The sequence below is a fragment of the Haemaphysalis longicornis genome, unplaced genomic scaffold (genome assembly GCF_048455015.1).
Source record: "Haemaphysalis longicornis isolate Haplotype H1 unplaced genomic scaffold, Haemaphysalis longicornis Haplotype H1 scaffold_7, whole genome shotgun sequence".
Taxonomy (NCBI): domain Eukaryota; kingdom Metazoa; phylum Arthropoda; class Arachnida; order Ixodida; family Ixodidae; genus Haemaphysalis; species Haemaphysalis longicornis.
Window position 1 is genome coordinate 128,581,851 of NW_027526422.1, and position 22,258 is coordinate 128,604,108.

The following is a 22,258-nucleotide window of genomic DNA, read 5'->3' on the forward strand; positions in this document are numbered from 1 at the left end:
TTAAAAGTTATCCGCGCGAGGCGTGCGGGTAGGGCAACTTTCAAACAGCCAACTTGGATTGGTGGCGCCACCTGGACGAGACCGGTGAAACGCGCGAATAAAACGCGCTGAAACCTCGTGAAAGAAACGCGCGAGCCCGGTTGGCTGCAGGAAAAAAAACAAAAAAACAAATGCGACAACAGGTCGAAAATTGCTTGCTTAATTAGTGTGACCTCTATTCTTATGCTTAGTATGCGCCAGCTCCACCCATTTTCGGAAAGCATTAATAACAAAGCCGGAAACGGAACATTTCACATACGGGAAAATCGGGGAAGTTTTTGTCCCGAAGCTACTATGAAAACAGGAGTCACAACAGACTTAACCATAGCAGGGATGCAAACTTGTTGGCATTGGAAGTGATTACTAAATAATGCCCGCAAGTGTCATCGGAGATCGCCCGAGAAAGCCGATATCGTTTGGGCTCTTCAAACTTGCCGCCTCTCCGCGAGCCACAACTGCGACAACCGCATTGAAGCCGCGCCCCTTTCAGTTCCTCCTTACACTGGCCATAGATGGCGCCACAAACCTGGGCGTGCTCAGTGCCGGCAACCGTTCGTGTGTTTGGCAGTTTGTTGCAGATCCTCTCCCCTCCGACAATGGACGCGGGATCTCGCCGTGCGTCCGCCGCATCACAGTTGCAGCCGGCAGGCGCAGCGGTTGTGTTAATCCCTGTAGACCCCGCAAGTCTGCAGAGCCCAGCGTACTAGGGAGCTCGTCATGCCAGCCTAGATAACCGAGAGGGGCCCCGATCTCCAGCGAAAGCAACATCCGTAGGAAGAGACGGCGCTGTGCTGCAGCCACTGCCGTTGCGGACGTTCACATCTCTGGCAAGCAGCCACCACCACCGATTGGCCTGCGCGGTTTGGCGGGATCGCGTTTGAAATCTCCACGATCTACCGTGTGCCGAGGTGCGCTGCTCGACTGTGCTGGTGTGCTCGCATCTTTTGCCAGTGTGAAAGCTGCTGCTCTTCGGCGCGGCTGGCCGTGATCGCTCTGTGTACTACGCCGGGGGATACCGCCAAGACGTCGGCCGGATTACACGGGACCGCGCTGCGGCTGCGTCGGATTCGCGCTCGTACGGCACCGACCACGCCGACGACTACGGGGCGGTGAGTGTTCGTCTAGGCCTATTGTTAGCTCGCGGAAGAAAAAGCAGCACCGCATATATCGCGGCCTGGTCGTCGTGCGCGCTGTTTTACTACGGTACGGCGTGCAAAGCTGAGCTTGTGTTTTATTGTCATCCTTCCTTTTCTACCGCGGGTACCGTACGTACAGGCATGGACAAATGAAATTCGATCACAAAAATATGAACCGGAACACGCAAAATAATAAAAAATATGAATAGTGGAGATAAAATATTGGCTCGCTTTTGGTTTTTTTTTTATGTACACATTTTAAGTCTTTGTTACTGCAATAAGGCCACGCGAAAATTTCACTTGTACGAAAAGTAATCGCGCTATTTGTGTGTTCCGGTTCATATTTTCGTGTTCGCGTCTCAATTGTACGATGTTGGATTGCCTACATCTTTCTGCAAAGCTCCGTCCGTTTGTTCGGGGCACTTATATATGCGAGAAGCAGTCGTATTTGCGGCGACATATCGTCCGTCGCCTGCTGCGCTCGATCGGGTTTTATTAATCGCTCGTGGTGCGCGGGGGCCGTCATCTATTATCTCGAAGGCAGCCTAGTAGCGGCGGCTGCGAGCGATCTCGGAGCGCCGAATCGAGAGCGGGCGAGCAATTTGCCGGTCTTGGTGCTCCGTGCCGGCGTGATGGACTGGCTTGCCACGCGCTTACTCCGTGCGCGGTTTAATTTGGAAGTCAGGGGACCGTGACAATGGGAGACTGCGTGAGGCTGCAATTACATCAGGTCGTCGGTTGTCCGCGTTTTGCTGCGGCCGTGCTGCCTTCTGGCACCGCGGTTGTTCGCCTCGAGCGCTTCTCCTTCACGTTGCGTCAAGGCGGACGATGAACTCTCTCAGCGCCTCGAGGCTCTCAATTGTTTTTGTCGTTCGGCTCTCAGCCCTGCATGCGTAATGCGCCTCTTAAAAAGCGTTCAAATGCGAGCTCCGTTTCGCGGCAACAGCTTCGTATGATCTACGAGCTTGGTCGAGATTTTGCAGATCAGAGATACGGGAACCGGAATGTGCAAAAAAAGAAACGCTAAGAAGAACAGTTTAGCTTTCTCGAGCAATCTAGTTGTGTCATCAGAATCAACTAAGATTTTATACGAAACAACTAAAAAATGAAACTAGGACGTCCAGGGAATAAGCATATTTTTACATTTGCATTAACGGAATAACAAGCTAGCAACAAGATTATTTCAAGTCATTCCAAAATGCTATTTTGTGTCGTTATGTGATCACTTTATGCGGGTCTCTCACTGGCCGAATTTACACTTTGACGTCTCTGTTTTTATGAGTACACCAGTTCTGCGTTTTTTTTAATTATTTTTAGGCCGTGTTTTAGTTACCAGGTGTCTGGTCGCTCTTTTGCAGACCGCCTTCCTTGAGCGGTGCCGTGAGAATGCAGTGTGCCCGGGCGCGAACCATGAGCCTTGAAGCAATTACTCGATAATGAGCCGTAGTTAAGAGCGATGAATTCCGCGCCCTCGTTATTGCCGTCATTAACACGTCTTCTCACTGGTTAGCCGTCTGCAAACAGTGTGCGTTAAAAATATAGCATTTATGAAGGCTTGGGTCAGTGAGCATATTTCGCAGTGAACGCATGAGCTTCACTGGGCGGCGGTCCAAAGTTTTAGTGGCGAAGCTCCTCTTGCTCGGGCCCTGTCCCGTCCCTCGTTGCTGCTGTATACGGCATCGCACATTAATGATGATTGTGACAGGATCCCCCTAGGGATTGGCCAACCAAAGATTGACCGAAGAGGACAAAACGTTCAACGCGTTCGTCGCAACCCAACAAGGAGAAGAGAAAAGAGAGGTTGTCGTTCGTCGCCTGCGAGGACAAGACGTTCTGCAGAAGGCGATGGCCAAGGTGGCTAAAATGTCACACCGAATTCGCCAACTCACGCATGAAGATTCTCATCGTCCAAAACAACCCCTACATAACCACTACAAACATCGACGTCGTCGACGGGCTTGTCAACGGAGCGGTTGAAAGCTTGACGTGTCGAGTCTTTATATGATGTGCGGGCGAATGTTTCAGGGTTTTACCGATAAGCGTTTTTGCTTCGCCCCTCTCATCATCATTCACTTCGTGGAGATGGCGGATTTTTTTTTTTTCAGAAGCTTGCGAGGGGCAAAGAGTTGGAGCTTTCAAAAAATTTACAAATAGATGCCTACCCTGGGACGAGGTACGGATAAAAAAAATTCTGTGACCACCCGCTCCGTCAACAAAGATGGCCAGCGAGCGAATCTTTGCGCAGTGCAAGGAGGGAACGAAACCAAACACGTTTGTCTTTAATTTGCTATTGAGCATACTTGCTGTTTAGTGATCTGAATGGAACTTGGAAGGACGGGAGTTTTTTTCTGGAGTACAAACATTGGGATGCCTGTTTCCATCGCATGTCGTGAGCACCTTACTGTCTTTGGTGTTTAATTGGCGCAAGAAGGACTGTCGTCTTTAAAAATGAAATAGGAGCAGTCGCTTGTGTAACTGAAAAAGTAATGGCCCAACAGAAGGCAGCAGTGTGCATTCTTGTTGCATGAAGAACTTGCAGATCTAGAAGGTGCTTAAAAGTACTGCCGCTGCGGTCTTGTAATGGTCGAGGTTATGAACTCTGTCGTAACGGCTTTCGATTAAAGAGCTTCAAACTTCAATGTCTGACGACAATGGCAAAAATACCTGACCTGTCCTGAACGTCGTATTCTTGTGGGCTGGCCACATTGCAACAACAACACCAGCGCTGCAGTTTCTTTTCCAGACAATTTTTTTCACCGTGTGAAATGTTTTAATTTGGGGAAGCCTCCTTGGGTGTTGGCAGGAGGACATGGTATTACGGTATTCTGTAGTTGAAACACACCTGTGTATCTTCCCAAGTGCAACAACTCACAAAGAATTGGTTTATTACTGCGCGAACTAGACAGCCACAGCGGAAAGCAGTACACATGACACGGAAGAAGAGATAGGTGCTGTCACGTGACTAAACGAGTGCGGCCGTGTGTTCTTGCTTTCCTTGACATTTATTGTCTCGTGTGTGCTTCGCTCTATAGCACTTACTACGACCTACCAGGTAGGTCGCCCAAACGTTACACAGCATGCAGCTCACCGTCCTAAACTGGGCCTTGGAATCGCGCACTCGCTGCCATCGCTTCTTGCACGTGAACTTGGTGCGTCGCTTGAAACAATACGAGTTCTCACCTGGCGTTATTTTATGGTGGGCAGAGTAAGTGTCCCCTACCCCCTCATTCCTCAATCCGCAACTTTTGTCAGGGGAGGCCCACGCATTTCACATTCGATACCCCGCATACCGACCGCCTTGGCAAAAACAGCCAGCAAGGACGCGTGCCTTACAAGCTATTTCTTTTCCTACAGTTCCGTACCCATCTCACAATGGACGGTGGCGTTTCCGCTTGGGCGAGCACTGTTTTCGTGCGAACCTTAAGCGGGAAGGGATGCAAATTGCCTACTATATATTCTCTTAGCACGTGACACAAAAGCAGGAACACGACGGGGCGTAGTAATGAAGGCGTCGCCCAGTCGCCGCTATTCAGTCTAATGGCGGCGGCCGCAGCGAACGAAGACTTCGCCCAGTGACCAGCGCGTACTGACTGACGGATGACGAAGAATAACGGGTTGTTATTACTCGGTCGTCATTCAGGGAGTGGAGGGGGAGTGCTGAGGGCTGGGATAACGTTGATTCGTTACCATGGTGCACGGCTCTAACGGGATCATCACTACACACGCGACGTGCACGTGGATTTTTTCTTCCAGCAGGCGTTCCGTCATTGTCTTCCCTCATTGTTCGGTTGCGTGCCATGTGGTCGAGAACAGAGAAGATGGTATCTGGGAAAAATTTGACACGGTTAGCGGACGATGAGAAGTTACGTAGGCAGACGCAGACGCACGAGGATCAGATAAGAGAGGTACGGGTGTGTGTGGGCTGGCCGAGTTGTGGGAGTACGCGTGACCGCCATACTGCCCCTTGTGCTGTGGAGAGCGTTCACAGGTAAGTCGGTGGATGGCTTGCTCTAATACTGGTGAATGAGGAGGCAGCCAAAAAACAAAAATGTTTGTAATTAAAAAAAAAATGACCCAGACTGATGCTCAGTGTATAGTTTCCCAGAAACAGGGCACCGTCCCACTAATAGAACAAGCTAATGTCAGGATTGCGCGAATTTAGATTTCTTGTTTCTTGTTCGCCTACTTGGAAATTTCCCTCAGCAGGAGAAAATTTACGTCCACTGCAAGTGCCATCACGGCGTGCGTTTTTTTTTTCTTTTGCTTTTTTGCACCTCAGAAGTACTTGTGTGACGGGATCAAAAAGAAGGTCTTACACTAGAGCAAGTGTGTAGGCATCAACTGAAGGCGTGTTTGGAGACAAAATCTTCAATACAAGCGAGAAAAAACGGTGCTGGCAGATTGCACAAAACGAGCTCAACTATAATTTTATTTTAAGGAGAACTTTTGAAACCTTGACTTCACGGATACCCGAGGCGCCGACACGCACGCACACACACACACAGGCACACGCACACACAAAAATGAAAATGACTAACTTATGCGTCGGAGGCACACGTGCTCCCGTCTGTAAAACACCACTGGTTGGGTGAATTTTCGCTCACTCAAAGGAATGTCACTAATCATTCACACAGGCAGTGCCACATGAGGAGGCTGACAGACAAACCAGTCTATTTAACACTAACAAAACTGCCCTCCCGTCGTACAGTGAGCGAAATAATATATACGTATTGTTTTCAGAAGAAAAAAAACATTGTCTCGCGTGTACTTTTAGCTTACTTGTCAGACGACCGTGCTATGTGGCACAACTAAGACGGATTTAGGAAGGAATCCTTGTAACTTGGCGATCACATTTTCGCACGCAGTGCTGTGCTTAAAATAAGCAGATGTCCCGCCGGGTCAGGTTGTTAAGCGAAGGCAGTCGGTCGGCTAACGGGCGCACTCGGTGCTCATGGCAAACCCTGGAAGCCCAGTTATGTAGTGCTGCACGCCACTAACACACACACCACGACGTTGACGGGCTTCCCTGCCCGTCCCAGCCAATCCCTGCCACAAAGCGCCCTTCTAGCTTGAGGCATGGGTCACACCCCCCAAGGAGGTTGAAGTGCTGTATCGGACCACATTAGCGAATCGCAATAAAAACACGCCAGGACTAGACCAGTCCCTGTAACCCTGCCAAGAAGCCGAGCAGTCTTTTCGACACGGGCTTCAAAATAAATGAGCTCCAAACAGCGCAGGAAACAGGACGACAGGAAGATCGCACAAGCACGGCGCTGAACTAACAACAGAAGTTTATTGTCGCGAACGGGCAATAGATAGGAAAAGACAGAGGACATGTGGCATATTAATCTAGAAGGGAAAAAATACAAAAGAAAACAAAGCCAATAATAAAATTAAAAAAAAAAACTCTATGGCAGAGTAAGCTGCATTACTGGCAAATATGTATCAGCCAGCGCAGTTTGTATCAGAGCGCCAACACAATCTCTTGTAACTACCAAAGAAGTCAGTTTCTTTCGCCGTGAGGGCAACGGAAGGTGTTCTGATGCAGTAACTGTGTCAGCAGTGCAGATTATTGTGCAATTGGTTTTTTTATTATTACTGTTATTGTTGCCTTTTTTTGTATTTGTTGTTCCTAGATTAGTATGTCACGTGTCTTCCGTCTTTTCGTATTAGTTGCCTGTTCGCAACAATCAACAGCAGTTCCGTCGTTTGTGCTGCCTTCTTATGGTACTGTTTCCTGCGCTATTTGTGACTCAGTAATGTATCAAATGCCCGGCTACAATCCGTGTTGCTCCAAATTAAACCCTCTCTCTCTCTCTCTCTCTCTCTCTCTCTCTCTCTCTCTCTCTCTCTCTCTCTCTCTCTCTCTCTCTCCCTCTCTCTCTCTCTCTCTCTCTCTCTCTCTCTTTTCTGGCGGGGTCTGTAAAGGTTGACGCTGGTCGGACGCATTCGGACGGACGCATTGAGCGCAAAACGCGTCGTTGGACGATAAAGGCCGCTTCCGAGGACACAAACCGGCCGGTAGACGCGGTAAATTTTTCAGCAAATACATCAGTCGTCGACTGTCGAATCAGGCCATTGGGGGACCATGGGGACCTCCTGGTCGACTACCGTAACATTTCCTTATTTGGTGCCTCCGTCCGATTAGGCCATTACGGAAGGACGTGGCTCGGCGACCGAACGTCGACTACGGCAGTGTACTCGTGTGCCCCAGTTTTCTAAACTAGGGTCCGGACGTGCCCGCCATCTCTCCTTCGTCGCCGCGCCATTGGGCAAGCCCCGTGTTCAAAAGCGGCCGGCCGCAGCTGCTTCCCATTGTCTTCCATCCGGCCGGCGGGACCAATCAGCGTGGCCGCCGGAGCGTGAAGGACGACGACGCAAGTGTGTGCATGCGCGCAGCGGGACCGGGAGGAACATCGATTGGACGTGCACCGTGTACTAAGGGCACCGCCATCATCTTTTGTACACAAGGGAAGCAGCTAGTCTGCGTGAAGCGGCGCGGTGGCCGCATTGCCGGGACTTTTAGAGCAGGGATAACCTCTGACCCTGACCCGCTGGTCGGGCGCATGTCTGACAAGAGTTCGTGGCTCGCAGTACGGCCAGATAGCTTGGAAATCGTCCGCATTGGTGCGTGCCTTGACCTCTTGCAGAGTCAGGTGGTGGACATTGGTCGAGAACTTCGCGGTTTTGCTGTTCGCAAGCACAAAACTCGGATGTCACGTGCCCTGGGAGGGGGGATTGGCCCAGAAGCTAAACGTTTTCTCCCCAGCGTGACGGCCAGGAGGGAGTTTAGTTCCAATCCACGCGGTGGCTATCTTCACGGAGCGACTGGAAGGTGTCCTTACTTTGCCGTCAAGTGGCGAATCCGGATTATGGTGACGTCACGTTGAGTTACCCCTGCAGAACGGAAGGCTGCCTGAAGACCTCAATCCTAATATAGCGTACTACGTGATCATGGATGTCTGTAGTCTCTATAGTCCGCTATAACAGTGCAATATAAACCTGCCCAAGTCTAGTATGTCATAACGTACTTGATACTACACGTACGCGGAGACCGTTCTCTCTGTAGTTGTGGGAAAGTCATTTTCAATGGCGTGTAAAGTGTTCTTTGCACTAGTTGTAAACGAAAGCGTCGCGACGGCTGCTGTGCACTACGTTACAACGCGGGGGTTTAGTAGAAAAGGGGTAAATCAGTCTATTTCGGCTCCTAACCAGTGTTTTCGGCTCCTAATAAGTTGGGGAAGATCTGTACAAGAGTGAATAAAAATGCGAAAAACCGTCAGGGGACATGTGGCATTAATCACCAAAAGAAGTTCGTACCGTGTGTTACGAGGGTCGTTTATTCGATACCACTTGCCTGTGGCAGAGTATACATTGGCCAAACGGAGCGGTGTTTGAATGTCAGGCTTAAAGAACATAACTACTCAAAGGAAAAACGTGACCTGAGCTACTTATCTTCTCATTGCCGCGCATGCACACCTGATTGTGTCCCTGTGTTTGAGCGCACAGCCATCCTTTTCCAACATAAGAACCGGCAAACGCGAGAAATTGTAGAAGCCAGCCACATCATAAAAGCTGTTTCCCATTGCATCAGTCATCCCTCTATCGCCCGGCTTAATCGAGAATTCGCATATTCAGATGCACATTGAGCGCTATTTTGGTGCCTCTTCTGGGCATGTGTGTTGGGGGTTGGAGGGCGGTCTTAATCCATGTATGATGCGGTTATCTTTGCTGATTTTTCGGCATTCGTGCGCCTCAAAGTTCGTTTTGTGGTTTTGTTACGGTTTTTTTTTTTCTGCTGAGTGCCCCGAGAACTGTGACGCATTGGGGGCGTGGCGATTGGGCGCTTGGGCATTTAAGCTTTGAATTGTGCAGTAATAAACTTGTTGCGAGTCTGCGCTTGTGCCGTCTTCATGTGTTCTTGTCCCCATTAATTTGCGCGCAGTTTGTTTTTCGAGATGCATCATTACCAACACGCCCAACTCTCAACCCTTTAATAACAAAAGGGTAAACGTCTACAATATGTGCCGTAATGGTAATGGTAGCAAAAAAAGGACTACTTTCTGAGACCTCAGCGTATTGAGGCAGATTACCACAATCCGCAAAGCCTGGAACTCACAACGATTTCTTCAAGAAGCGCATACTGTAGAGGGGTAACTGCAGTACCGCCCAAGGGCGCTGCACTAGCGCATCACATGTTCCGAGTTGCTTAGTCCCGCGGCCAATCTAAAGCCTGCAGTCTTTAGATTTGGGCTGTATCTAACATAGCGACCCCCTCAACGAATTATGAAATTTATGCGATATGGATGCTGTTTTCGATGGTCGGTCCAGCCTCGGGCCACTACACGAATTCGTGCACAGTGTAAACTGTATAAAACATCCTTTAAAGTTATTTGTTGATGTTGTGGTTGAGAGTCCGGGAGAATATAATTTGACCACGTATCCGGCTGCTTCGCTGCAGATAGCGACAAAATGCAAAAGTGGTTCCCCAGCTCATGCCTCATAATAATGACGCCTTTTTTGCGGCAGCCGCCTCACTGAAGTGTTGTCCATATGCGTCGCATATGACTCCATTCGAGTCAACCGTTTTGCGAAGCTTCAGGAAATCAAGCTAGGTAAACGGTGGTTGCCACACGGCTGCTCGCTTGACTACAGCGGAAAGCGGTGCAACAGATGAAAAAAGCTCCGAATACAAATGATGATGATGATGATTATTATGATGATGTTTGTATTTTTATGGCGCAGGGCCAACTGAGGAAAAATGGCGCCAAAGGATAGTTAGTTCACTTGAGTGACATGAATGTAAAAGTAAAAATAAATGAAGTAAAACTTAAGGTAATGAAGATAACTGGTGCAAAGGGCTCGGTTGTCATGATGCATGTTAAGAAATGAGATGTAAAAACTTCACATCAGTTAGAAACTTAAAACACGCTTGATGGAAATCATGGGCTCGTCTCCTAAAAAGTATGATGAGTGAAACGGGATGTGCTGTCTGTACAGTTGTGGGAAGTGTTTGCGTCGTGTGGTGTCAAGTGCCTTGCATTAAATGAGTATGTGAACTACGAATAGGGCTTCTCCGCACCTGCTGCATTGGGTCTTGTAGATCCCTTGACCAGATACGAGTGCGTTGCTGAGCAGATACGAGTGAGCAGATACGAGTCCGCGTGTGTATTGTATGAGTCAGTTGTGTACCGTCCCAAGTGTGGTTTTATTATGTGTAGTTTGTTATCTGTCTGTTCATTCCACTGTGCTTGCCATTTGCTACGAAGGTGTTGTCGAATTTGTTGCTTAAGGTCACTGTGTGGTAGTGTTGTTATGTCTACTGTGTTCCGGAGTGCGGCGGCAGTGGCCCTCTAATCAGCAACCTCTTTGCCAGTGATTCCAGCGTGGCCTGGAACCCAGCACAAGACGAGAAAGAGCTTTTGGGGACATATAGACATGATAGTGTTGAGGACGATAGTGACAATTCTGTTTTTGCAGGGCTTGTGTAATGGCAATGCGGGTAACACTCAAGGAATCAGTATATATGGACTTTGGAATTTTCTTTTCAAAAATGCGTTGTGCAATGAGTAAGATGCCATATTCTTCAACTGAGTAAATTGTGGTATATGGGCTCATGGTTCTGCATGCATCAAAGTTTGACCCATGAGCAGCGCAAGACACCATGGTTGCTGTTTTTGATGCGTCACTATGGAACTCTGCACATTGATACTTATACTGCAGGGACAAGAAGTGCTGCAAAGTTGCAGTTTGTGGTACCCTGGTTTTATCAATTTTCACGAAAGACAAGTTACAACATACAGGTTGAAGCGGCCAGGGTGGTAAAACGCCAGTAAAAGAAGATTTGTATATGTCTAAAAAGATATGTTGGAATCCGAAGCTTCCTGTCTAACTATAAGTGAGGACGGCAAAAGAACGAACAGGCGATTTACATACAGTGGAGATGCGGATGTATCATTAAAACAGGTTTCAAATGATGGTTATTTAGCGATGAAATTTTAAAAGCGCAGAGCAAGTCCATGTACGTTCGTAGGTCCTCAAGGCACCATTTGTTACAAATTGACATATAGAATCTGGAACGGGCTAGTGCGGAACGCACCCGACGCAAGGCGAAGGCCCAAGTGGAGTACTGGATCAAGAATCTCTAGTGTTGTTTTTGATGCCGACCCACACACGACGCTGCCGTAGTCTAACCGAGACCCGACTAAGGAGGTAAAGACCCGGAGAATCAGTTCTTTGTCTGCACCCTGGGATTGATGGGAGAGGACCTTGAGAACGTTTAGTGTTCTGAGGCATTTATGTTTAAGTGCTTTGATGTGTGGGATGAACGTGAGCTTTTCATCAAATATGACACCTAAAAAAGCCTGGGTGACTTGTAGCTGCAAGATAAAAAAAACATCCCCCTCGCGAGGGGCACGGTCAAATGCAGAGCATTTTATAGTGTAGGAAGAGGCTGGCTGCTGCGGACGCCGACGCACGGGTGACATCGTGAGTTATACAAATGCTCTGCATTTAAAAGGAATTCGGCGGCACCAAATTGAAGAGAAACCGCTGCTTTGAATCCCTTGTACAACTAGGAGTGAACGCTCCGAGGCATGCCCTATCCTCGGTATTCAATGGCGTGGAATGCATGCAGGCAACCAAGTGTGCGCCGCCATATCTGTGGCCAAGCGTCTGTTTATCTGGCTCGAAAGAAATTGACAGCGAGAGCGAACGCCGAAAACCGCCCCATCAAGGCACGACCGCGCCACGACCACGTCACGACTACGTCACGATCACGCCACAACTGTTGTTGCTCCCGCGCCAAACTACGACGCATGCGCGCCCCACCTGTTGCTGAACGCGATCCGAGCACGCAGAGAACACGCGAGGAGCTGCGGAGAGCAGGCGAGGAGGAGTGGGGGAGAGGGAGCACCTGGAACGGCTGTTGCGGACGCCGAGGCACGCCAACGCCGACAACGCCGGGTGACATCGTGAGTTAAAGAAATGCTCTGCATTTAAAATTCCAGAACAGGATCATGGTGGGCGACCGGGCCGGATGAGGGCTCGCTCCGGCTTTCCCCTAACTTTAGGACCGCCCCATGTCGGAAGGCTTCACCTACGATTAGACTGTCCACATCTGCGAATCCATTGCGGAAAGCCGAAATTTGTGTGTCGTGATTTCGTTTGCGGTGGAAGTGATATCCGAATACTCGCGGATATCTTTACGTAATTTTCAACGTTGCAGTATACTATTTCTCACACGTTACAAGCGTGGACCATAACATGCATTTCGTGTAAAAAGATCTAAGGTACTCGCATGGAACTCTTTGGAAACGAAGTGTTATGCATTAGTTATCGTTATTTTCGCCATTTTCAAAACTATACGGCGGTAACGAAACCACCGCAGGTTTCACGGTACACTGAAGTGAGCTTGTCGAAACTCTGTGTGGCTGCGTATTGAAGAACCATGTAATATCACGTTTTAGCGGATGCCTAGACCCTTTTTCATGTGTAATCGATTTGATTGCTTGATTCGTAATATCCCCATCAAATTGGGGTAATGACGTATGCCATCGCGCCACATGAGCTATGTATGTACTTATGCTGCTCTTTCAATTTTTGCTCTGCTATTAGCGGCAGGCTGTAAATTTTGTCTGTTAATAGGGGTAGCTGTCCGAAGCTACAATCCCCTCCCTGCTGTGCTTCCACCAGCATTCCAACCTTCGTTTAGTTCTCTACAGTCCTACAGTTTATGTCGTCGTCATAGTCATCATCATCATCATCATCATCCTATCTACGCCCACTGCAAGGAAAAGGCCTCTCCCATTAATCTCCAATTATCCCGGTCCTGTGCTAACTGTGACCAATTTTATCCCCGCAAACTTGCTGATCTCACCTGTCCATCTAATTTTCTGCCGCCCCCTGCAACGCTTGCCTTCTCGAGGGATCCACTCTGTCACCCTTAACAACAAACGGTTATCTTGCCTTCCCCTTACATGCCCCGCCCCCACCAATTTCTTCTTCTTAATTTCTACTATGTCCTAACGCGCGTTTGTTCCCTGACCCACTCCGCTCTCTTCTTGTCCCTTAATGTCATACCTATCATCTTCCGTTCCGTTGCTCGCTCAGTCGTCCTCAGTTTAAGTTGAACGCTCTTAGTGAGCCCCCAAGTTTCTGCCCCGTAGGTGAGTACCGGTAATATATGCAGCTGCTATACAATTTCCCCTTCAGGTACAATGGTAGGCTGCCATTCATACAGTTTGTTCATAATTCATAATTCATTCGTTATTCGTTCATAATACAGTTTGCGTATTACTTCGAAAACCTAGGTCGTCGGGAAGCCGAATTTATTCCACACATAATTTTAGATAAATGTGATCGCATTCCCCCTTACGAAAATGCTATATATGGCCATATATAAAAATTTCCATATATGGCCACGTCAGGAATTGGGCATATGTGGCCATATATGGGTGTGCCATATATGGCCATACATGCCAATTCCTGACATGGCCATATATGGGTGGGGCCATATGTGGATCTAGGCCATATATGGTTTTGTATGCCCAATTCCTGACGTGGCCATATATGGGCGACGCCATACATGGGTAAGCCATATATGGCGGCCTAACATTATATATGGCTATATATGGATTGAGTTTATGACCACGTGGATAGCATATATAATGAACTTCAGTTAACAGCAGCAATTAATGCTGCACCCTAAATGCTGACACACACTTCATGACATACCTTCCACATTTTATTACAAAAATGATGCGCGTGCATGCGAATTAAGGTGGTTGCAGGTTGCTTTGTTGTGGCAATGGGTCAGTGGCTGCATTCTTCTTGGCCAGCTTGGCCCCTTTGATGGAAGCACAAGTTTCTCACTGCATTTATTTTTACCTCTTGTATCTAGCTGTGGCTTTACTAATCTTGCAAATGAAATGAAACAAATAGAGTTATCATTAGTCAATGTACAAGTTCTTTTTTTATTAATCCTGAAAATAAATTTCTTAAATATACTGTCACACCCTCAAATAATTAGAGGGCCTGAACCAATTCTCCCCCTTGCTAATACTTTTATTCTGCCTTACATTCTTCACAACAGGATACAGAACGCAATTGTTATTAGTGATGCTGAAAGGTAATTGCTTGCAATTTTGTCACCATAGTCCATGTTAAAACCTTTATGCCACTTTTAGAAAATAAATTTTATTTGTTTACATCGAGAACTCCTTATTTTAACAATTCAGCTTGAGGTTTAAACAAATGCACTGCAGCTATTCACTTCGTCAAATGTAAATGCACATTGCAGCCCACAGAACATTTTTTCTACTTATGTTGATAAGAAAAAAAGCGGCCCAAAATGGCATCAATTCCTGCATGGAGAGGTGTCTGCTGGATGGCTGGAATGTGCAAACATTTGGCTTTTAAACCCTTTCTGGAGAATGCGACGAGGCAAAAAGGCACCGCATTATTCAACCCCACTCTAGTGCTAATACCGAAAACAACAAACAGAAATGAGCGAAAATTCATTAACCACATTCCGCAGGAGAGCATGTTCATGCAAGGGGCATATTTCTCGGGCAGATTTGACATGGCGATAGTGCTACTAAGATTTCATTAACATGCATTTATATTCACCGATTTTTCTTTTAAGTTTAAGTGAAAGCCCCATGGATATTATTTTGTTAAGATGCGTAAGCTATATTTAAATGCCCAGCGGAGTACAGATGAACGACGCTATAACGAACGCTAATATAGCGAATTATCAGCTGCAGCGAACTTAATACGAACTCTGTTTGGTCACGCTCCAATTCAGTGGCACATTCTTTTTATAACAAAACTAAAACATTGTATCGGCCGATACAGTTTGCGAGATCGTTTCTATTTCCTTTCCGCGAAGAGAGCGCCACGTGCCGCCCGAACCACAGCAGTGACGTCGCGGTGGGCTGCAGTGCAATTCGTTGCAATCTGGGCGTTCAGAATATCGATTCTTGGCCGATTCCGTGCTTGGTATCGACTTTTAGCTTCTTGGCTTACACTTTGTAACACGTTAAACGTGCTTGAAACCCGCTAAATCCGCAGTTGCGGACTTGCTCGTGTGTCGTCATGGCCGACTTCAGCAAACCGGCGCGGGGGATGCTGCCGGCGAGGGAGGCGGCACTTTCGGACGCACTTTCTCGTTAAAAGTTGGGTGTAAATCGACAGGGAAAATCGGGGAAACCGCCCACTCGTTCGGAACTTTAACAGAGCATTTACGACTCAGTTCATTCTTCGTTTAATGCCGTGATATCTCTCGATGCAGCTCCGTGGGCCGCAAGCGCGTCGTTTAAACTCTGCTTGTAGTGTTGGGTGAGAGTTCGGTAGCTCCAAGGTCTCGTTGGCGCCCTCTAGAGGCATCCCTATACTAAATAAAGGGTTTTGTTGATTATTTAGTTGCTGATAGACAACTACATACACGAGCGGGAGGGTTGCAAGCTGGGCTAGTTAGAAAGACATTCTTGGTCTTCGTCTGAGTTCGCGCTGGTTTTATCCAAGAGTACATACACGAGCCCCGGGTGTCACGGCGGCCAAGGACATGTCCCTGCCTGCTTTGCATTCGTCCTTTTCGGCCTAGGTTTCCCCCTTTGTTTTGCGCAGCGCAGCGTCGTGCGCTGGATTTCCGGCGTTTGCAGCCGTATTGATGCGGGAAGCCTGAACAACAAAGAACGGCTGACGGGTGTTATTCGCTCGCTGTGGCCAACATGCAGTCGTGGAGGCATATGGTTTGCGAGCACGACTAAACAGGCTTTATGCACTCCTGCTGGGGTTGATCCTCGTATGCGGAGACCAAGTCTTGGCTACGGTGGCCCTGTCCGAGACAGGGTCGAGAGAATCATCCTACGGGTTGAAGTATGCCTTGATAGTCTGGATTTGGAAGTGTTCGCGGAAAAAAAAAAAAGGAAGCTCTGTGCGCGTTGTGACGTACACCTGCTTCCGCATACACCAAGCAGAGATATGGGATGAAAACCAGGAAAGCTCACCTTGCGCTCATCAGTGCAATGCTTTATGCGGTTCGAAAGCGACGCCGTGGATACCGGCGACGGAAAGTGAGGAAACTTGGCCGTAATGGATGGACAGGCGTGCAGCGGGTCTGAAATAGAATCTCTTCCGGAAACGGACCTTCTCGACTCTCACAAGAAAAAAAAAATGTCTAAGACGCCGGGCTTTCTTTGGCATGCGGTCTTAACTCGCAGCGTCTGCAGGAGCTCTGTTATGGAGCAGCGGCGTCACCTACCGTCCCGTTGATTTAATCGGGGGTGTGGATGGACTCATGCTTATCGCGTTTCACCCAAACTGGGGAGCAGTAAATTTCTTAAGATTAACAACAAAAATGAATTTGCCGCGGATCTGCTCTCTTCGCTGCAAACGTCGTCAAAAGACGACGGTCTTCTGTCGCCTCGGCCACACGAACGTCTCTCTTCTCTCCACCCGCGCACCCCTCATGCCCTTCCCTCTTCTTTTGATTCTCCCGCGATAAACACAGAGGAGGTTCGCTAAAGGCAGTTCAATTTTACCGCCTTCCACTGCTCGCGCCACCTACACGAACGTTTTGTTACTCTTCAACGTGGAACACTGCCATGAGGTCCAGACTCGCGCCATCGCTTTTTTGGCAATTTCGGATGAAAGCATTGTTTTCAACGCGTATTTGTTTTCTTTCCTATCGTAGGAATCAAACTGCCATGCGTGTTTAATTTAGAGAACGCCCTTGTGTTTTATTTTTCCTGAACAATGTTGACAGGTATGAAGCATGTTTCCAGGTTTAGTTGTTTGTAAAGATTTGGGATATGATATCTTTCCTTCAAGTATAGTATTACCTTTTGGCCGGGAGACTGAATCGAAGGACGGACAGACAGACAGACGGATTGACGGACGGACAGACAGACACGGACAGACGGGTGGACAGACACGGACAGACAAGGACGGACGGACGGACGGGCATTTTCGGTTAAAGTCGCCCAAGAAAGACTATCGTCTTTAAAGGGGCACTGACACAAAAATTTTGCATCTTGTTTTTTTTGTTGCGATAAGTAGCTAGTGACCTACTTATAACCTGTAGAAACCTCATTTGCTTCAGCGTGCGACGGTTGTTTAATTAGAGGCATTTTCAATGCGGCCAGTCGCAGTTTCGGTTTCAGCGAGTGCCGCGGAACGATGGATTTTGTGGATTTTGTGTGAACAAAGCTGACCACGTGACCATCGGAGGGATATCACAGTTACAGAGCAGAGCCGCCGTAGCACTGTCGAATCCGCACCGACGGCAGTTTCTGCGAATGCCCCCCCGTACTGATCTCGTGAAGCGCCTAATTAAAAAGCGACCGTGGATGTGACGCAGGCGCTGCGAGTGCAAATGCTACCGCTCGCGGCTAACGAACGACGCGCGACGATAGAGACGGTGGGTGGCAAGACGCGCGCTGGGAGCAGCCGGCCGGTCTGCCTACAGGTCCGCCTACAGATGTGTTCGGCTTAGCACTGCGGCGGATATTCGAGTGCCGCTCTCGTGAGCGGTGCAGATGACAATTTTTAATGCAACCCGCCATGGCATCATTAACTCCTTTCTCATGTAAGCCACCATGGTTGGGACTTGGGGACAATTTCGTGAAGCGGTAACAAGCTATCACTCGAGCTACCTGCGCCGGCGTGGGCCACTATCGCGGCCGTGGCCGCCGCCTGCACAACGACCGTGCGGCTTGCTCAGTGGGCTTTTCGTGCCTCCGGCGCGTTTCCGCATCCAATGGTAATAAACAGTAATAGAAACAGAGTGCCTGGAATCGCTGTAGAACTTTGGTCGCGGCCAGCTGCCCGATGAGCTGACGAAATCACGGCGCCTCCGCCGCCAACGATCGGGTCGTTCGTTCTCGAGAGCAGAAGCTCCGCCCTCCGGCCCTCCGATTGGAGCGGCGAGCCGGCAGTGCGGAAGCGGCAAACACAAACTCGTGACGTGTTTGGATGTTGTTTATTTACACTTGCGCGTGGTCCTCTGCTGGCCGCTCGGTTGCGTTTCGCACACTTCGAAATTGATTTTAAATATGTTCTAGGCTGTATTCACCGCTGATATTTTGCAGATGATGTATATGTGTTCCCACCAATCTATCTCCGAAGTTATCTCGCCTTCAAAATTTTGTGTCAGTGCCCCTTTAAAAATTCCTGGCTGCACTGACGTGCTTTGAATTTCAGCTCTGGCATTAGAGCCGTCATCACCGTACCGGTCAGCATTTCCTTTTGTGAAACTTGCCAAAGACTTCTTTCCTGGTACGTCAGGTATTTAATTCCTTCCCTTTCTTCGCTTTCCTTCGCCTTTTGGCCCTGCGTTCTTCGCATGTTGTGCTGTGTCCTTGTTGGCGTATTTACGCGGTCGACCGTGCCGAGCCGGTACCGAAACACGTGTGGTACATCCGCCGTAGAAGCACTTTCGACCACGAGACGCGGCGCGAATCGCTTTGACAGGTGGAAGTTAAATTTCGCCTCTCCATCTTCTTGGCGAACTGATGGAGGCGAAATAGTGATGTTCTTTTGATGAGCGAGCCGAGAGGACGATCTCGACCCGCTCCGATGACCGACGACCGATGCTTGGAGCAGGTGAGGGACGAGGACTGCCTTCCTTGCTGGATATTAGGTTTATTTACATTATTTACAAAACTCCAACTTTACATCAGGTCAGAGTGACGGTTACATTGTCACTCTGACAGCAGCAGCCTGTTCGGCCGAGATCTATACTAAACTAGATCCCCTCTCGACCGACCCCCGACAAAACCCAACACTCCGGTTTTGATAGCAAAAACCCCGCCTCCAAAAAGGGGGCGTACAAGAAAGAGAGAAAACACCTTTCAAACAATTAATAGAAACCATTGATTGGCCACAGGAACCAGCCAATCACACACATGTCCCCACCTGCGGTCACGTGACCTAACCCTCTCTCTTATGCACTCAAAGTGCGTTTCCTACGCACGCTGTTACACCCGGCCAGAAAATACAGGACATCTGCGGCCTTAAGTGAACCATCCATTACGTTAAGCGGGCGGCATCTGCACAAACAACAGCCAAGCCGAGGGCCGGGAGCGGTCCTCGCGCGGCTGACCTCCCTCCGCGCGCGCCTCCCGCGACGCCCCCATTGTCCCGCGACGCGCGGGCAATGAGGGTTGCTAATTCCCTCCCAGACGAAGGGGCGCCGCCGCCCACCTGGACAGACCACGGGGAGAGACGCTGCCAGCCGAGGCGACCATCGTCGAGGCGAACGACCCGTCTACGAAGAGCGCCCGCCGCCGGAGTCGAAGATTTTCCAAACTTACACGGCGCGCGCTTTCAACACTAAGAGATACGATCATCTGGCCGCCCGTCAGCTTGTTATGCCGAATGACCCTGCCACCCTCGACGCGACAGAGGCACTCAGGCTAATCGCCCCCATCCTTTGACACACAAAAGGACGGGCACAACAGCTCTCCGCGGCTCCGAACTTGGCGTCCGCGCGGCTACATGAAAGGGGCACGGGAAAGTAGTCACCAGCGGAGGCGACGCCAATACATGGGCCACCGGCGGCCTTCATTAATTACATGCGGAGCCCGAACTTAACAGTGGACAAGCGACATTTTACGCCGCTACATCCCAACCTGGGTTGCAAACCATGGTAGGCCGTGGTCGCGGCCTACAGGGCGGCGGCCACCATCTATCAACTAACCGTGCTCAAAAACAAATCGGTTTCTTCTTCGTGCCGTACCGTTACGTGCACACCCTCCCCGATGGCTCTGACTTCCAAGTGCCCATTAAAGAGGCTCTGCAGCACTACCGATTAAAGGAACTCTGAATTAAAGGGTCCGTGCAACCTGTTCTCTCCTTCTTCCGCGTCTGCAAGCATTGTGAAAGGTTTAGTTATCGCCAGCACTGCGGGGCACTGCGTGATTTGCCCGTCACAGCATATTGGCCTACCGTTTCACCTTTGCTTTTGTGCCGTTTTTTTTTTTTTTTTGAAAGTTGCTGCCGCATGCGTTTATTGCTTAATCTGAAATGGAGCCGGACAGTGACCGCCACATCGCTGTAATGACGTAGTTTGAGAGGCCGAAGAGCGCCGCCAAGACTCGAAAAGAGAGGAAAATCGTTTGAACAGGTTTCCAAGTTATCTGATGGGCATAGAGCGGTAATTTTTTTGCTGAGGTACGTTGTGACCCCCTTTTCTGAACAGTGCGCATGGATGCGTTTTTTGACTACGTTATTAAATAATTTAGGATTTAGAAGAAACTTGAAGCAAGTGTTGCAGGGTCCCTTTGACGCATGCCTCTGGCACACCTTCATCCAGCAGGAACCGTGGATTGAGACACCACGGTGTCGGGGCATTGGGTTAGTCCTGCACCGCGGGTGGCCTGGTTCTATTCCCGCCCAACGCGATGTCTAGCAAATCTTGTTTTTCAAGGCTTCTTAATTAACGTGTGTACAGGAACCTCACTCAGAAATTTGACGCCAATACGGTCTCTCTTGAAATGATTCTATTGCTCGTTGCGCCGTCGGCCATTTCGGGTGCCATCAGCTATGAAAGCCAGATTTTGCGCGTTATGAGGCATGCAGTGCTTTCGCGTTGATAAAGGAAACAGAAAAAGACGCCCCCGGCCCGCTGGTGAGGCGTACGTGCGCGGCAGTTAAGTGGGCGCGCATGGCAGCCCGCCATGTGACCCGTGGAATGCGCGGCCGGACAAGCTGGGCGCGCGTCAGGTCTCGGGCGCGTGTCTGACACGTTTCCGCCCAGGTATTGCGTGCACGTTGGGCGCCCACGTCCTTGCTTAACGTTGATACAGCCTTGCGAGGATGAGCTGGAGCGCGAACTCTGAACGTCTTGCGTACGGTGTCCGTGACTGATACAGTGCTTTCAGTCAGTGAAACAAACAAACAGTGCATGCTAGCTGTGCTGTTAATTTTTTTTAGGACCAGAGCAGCAGAATTTTCGGGTTGACAGCATTGATGTGATACACCGAATTTCGCATCTCCTGAAGCCCCGACAAGAATGTGCCTTAGATGACGCCTAGCGCCGATTTAATTAGCTGGAATGAATACTCCTCAGATGGCGCTTAGCCTAAATCGAAGGAGAAAATCCCGAAATCGTGGTTAAACAACCTTCTATACTGTTGTTTTACCTGATTGCGTCGCTGTGTTCAACCGCGCTAGTATGACCCGAACGCTAATTAGTGTTCAAAACACAAAGTTAGTATAAGAAGACCGAAGACGTTGTGCGCCAAATGTGTAGCTGATTCTGAGCCCCGGATACCAAAGGAAGGTTATAGAAAGCATGTGTACCAATGAGAGTTCCAGGTCATAGAGCGCGGCCGTATACACGTACACGCAGTGTTTGTCTTTACTCCCTGTCGTATCGTTTTTTGGCGCTGTTTTTTCTAAGTGGCATCATGCACCAACTAGCCCGTCTCAGTTCACTTGTGGAGTTCGTTACACGTTTCTACTTGCCACATATAATATACTTTCCACTTGTTACGCCCGTATCGTACTAAGTCTTCTTGTGGAGTCGGCACCGTTCGAACATGCGGTCTGTTGCGTGCGCACATACGCGATCCTCGTGTGTTTTCCGCACGGAACAATCTCAATCCCTTGACCAAAACCAAGCCTAACATCGATCGCGTTTTCGTGGCGTGAGTACACGTCGTCAGTAGCCTCGCGGAAATGTCTTCGACCGTTCACGAGTCATGGCAACCCTACGTTTGCGATCCCGACGGCGTTGGTGCTGAAATAATCCCGTGCTCGTTGTGTCGCGCCTTTCTGTACGAGGGCGCGGGATCGACTTCCAAATATGAGCGGTTATCTTTCTGATAGCGCCGAAAAACAAACACATAATCCTGATTTCAGCTTACTCGAGAAATCCCTAGTGGCGTGTGTGTGAAATTAATCCCCGCATTGCACTCCACAACGACGCGGCTCTATAGGTACAGCTTCGGCGCGTGAGACCGTAATTGGAGCTGCTGTTTTGTGTCTTGCCTCTCGTAAGTACTTCTCGTACACGGTTAGATGAGCCGTACAAGTTCCTGCATTGTGTTAATAGCGTGCAACACGCCTGCTTGGAT

At 49.1% G+C, this 22,258-nt stretch overlaps 1 protein-coding gene across 2 annotated transcripts in view; it reads left to right on the forward strand.

Annotated features, from left to right (window-relative positions):
- Positions 1–612: 612 nt before the first annotated feature.
- Positions 613–22,258, forward strand: part of LOC144146961 (uncharacterized) — a 191,252-nt gene continuing 169,606 nt past the window's right edge. For both annotated transcript variants that reach the window (XM_077678943.1, XM_077678944.1), the window contains exon 1: positions 613–1,148. The gene's annotated coding sequence lies outside the window, so the exon portion shown is untranslated. The remainder of the gene's footprint in view (positions 1,149–22,258) is intronic.